The sequence below is a fragment of the Cricetulus griseus genome, chromosome X, assembly GCF_003668045.3.
Source record: "Cricetulus griseus strain 17A/GY chromosome X, alternate assembly CriGri-PICRH-1.0, whole genome shotgun sequence".
Lineage (NCBI taxonomy): Eukaryota > Metazoa > Chordata > Mammalia > Rodentia > Cricetidae > Cricetulus > Cricetulus griseus.
Genome location: NC_048604.1, coordinates 5,067,815 through 5,070,177, shown reverse-complemented (window position 1 = coordinate 5,070,177; position 2,363 = coordinate 5,067,815). Strand labels below are relative to the sequence as shown.

General features: G+C 42.4%; 1 pseudogene; it reads right to left on the bottom strand.

The window, feature by feature from the left end:
* Positions 1–815: 815 nt before the first annotated feature.
* LOC113837603 lies at positions 816–2,070 on the bottom strand (annotated as a pseudogene).
* Positions 2,071–2,363: the final 293 nt, after the last annotated feature.

Below are 2,363 nucleotides of genomic sequence, written 5' to 3'. Positions count from 1 at the left end.
TAGCTACTCCCACAAGTTCCGCACAAGCTTTATCACAGTGGCTCTTGCAGACAGGACAGGTTGTAGGTTGAAAGTTTTTTGGCTGGGTTGATGTCCCAGTCCCTCCACTGGAAGTCTTGCCTGGTTACAGGTGATGGCAGGTTCAGGCTCCATAAACCCCATTACTAGGAGTGTTTGCTATGGACTTTCCATTGTGTAAAGTTTCAACCTTGCCCTCGAAATGACCTCCAATGGCAGTCTCCTAGTATTGGGAGTTTTATTTTTTATAAAATACATTTATTTGGTTGTTGTTGGTGGTGGTGGGGCGGTGGCGGCGGCGGTGGTGTGTGTTTATGTGTGTGTGTGTGTGTGTGTGTGTGTGTGTGTGTGTGTGTGTGTGTGTGTATGTGTACCACAGCATGCATGTAGAGCTTAGAAGATTTGTAGAAATTTGTTCTCTTCTTTTGCCATGTAAATTTTGGGGATTATGCACAAGTCCAGCTTACCAGCAAGTGCCTGTAGCTACCCAGCCATTTCACTGTACCAGCAGAGCTTGCCCTTGGGCTTGTCTGCCAGTTCATTGGTGGTATATAACAAGATCTGATCTTCTGAGCTCCTGTGTTTGAGGAGAAAAGGACTTAAGACAGTTCTGGGGTATGATTGTTTCTGTTTATCTTCAGGTCTGTGAACTAGGCAGCCCCTTATTTGTATGTCCGGTCAGCTTCGGGTAGTTGCTTGGTTTAATATAAAATGTCCTCTATCAAAATTCATGGAAGTTCCTAAGGGAAACCTAGTATCAGTTCATCTTCCTTTAGGTTTTCTTCAGAGTATTTTTTTTAATTGTCACCTTCAATTTTATTCATCACTAAAAGGATGATAGATAGTGTTCCAGGGATGCCCCAGGCACTGGCATGAAACAGCAATGCTTTCTTCTCAATAGCTTCACTACCCCACTTTGGCACAGCTGCTAAAAATCTTGTGATAGTAAGAATTACCCACCATACACTGCCAGCCATAGTGAAAAAATAGAGTACCATAAAAAGCGTGGTACAGGCTTTATTGTGAGATCCTTGTGTCACTGTGGAAGCCTTATACTACGCAGGGCTAGATGCATTGCAGGCTACTCGATCCTCAAGCAAAAAGCCAATGAAGACAATTAATGATGCCATCATGTAGCAGACCGCATAAAATATGATAGGCCTTTCAGGGTAACAGAATCTTGTGATGTCAATCAAAAAGGTTAAAAAAGTAAACAATGTGGCAGAGAGGCAAATTATTGAAATTAGTCCTATGAAATAGCGAGCAAACGACAGTTCTTCTCTCCTAAAGTACATATTGGGACATGGTGGTGAACAATCTTACACATGCAGAAAGGAATAGCCAAGATCTGGATCAATTTTCAACTCTCAGGGACACCAAAAGCCGTAATCTCTCTGTACTGCAACTGGGGCACCTTCAGTTGGATCTCCAACTAAATTCAAATCCACAAGTCGGGGATATGGCTCATCACAATCCGGAAACCAAATGTCCTGCTTATATGATTCTTAATTCTTTTAAATTTCTTCATAGAAATATCTTCTTCATATCATTTTCATTTACTTCTTCCCAATTCCTACTACATTCCATATCTTCAGGCTACGGAACACCAAACATCTCCATGAGCTTTGAACACTCGCTATAGGCATGCTGACACTAAAAGGATGTCGTAGGCTGACACAGCCTATGACAGGGAAGTGTGACACGCCCATATTCCATACAAATAGGGGCATAGAGTGCACAAAGAAATGGCCGAAAATCCCAAGAACAGTCCAGGTTCATCATAGGGTGGAATGGCTCCATTGCTAAAGCTGCTGTCTGTTGGTCATAATGGTTCAGAAGATTAGGCATGAATGTAGTATTATAAGGCAAATCTTGGCACATCCTCAAGGTAATAGGTTCACAAGAAAATAAACTGTGCCCACCTATATGCCCCACAAACACAGTCAAGAGCCAAAGATAAAAGACAATCCAACTCATAGCCATTCTCCCTGGATCTGAATGTGACTCGATGATCAGATCTACCAGTATATGACTTCAGGTCTCAGCTTGAAAGCACCCTTCTGTATCTGTTAGGTTCCTCAGTTAGAAACTTCCTATACTGTCAGAGGTTTGTTAACCTGGTCTCACAAAAGGCATTTGTTTTTGGTTTCACAATATTGGAAAATGACATCATCTTGTATCTTCTTTTCATTTTATTACACAGGGCACATCTGGCCAATATATCAAGTTGACCAACCACATTCCCAAATCACAGATTCTATCTTAGGAGGAGAGTGATTTCTTCCTTGTTGAAATATCTCACCCGTGGTCTCCGGGCTCTCCCGAGCTTCACCGCTGGCCCGGCA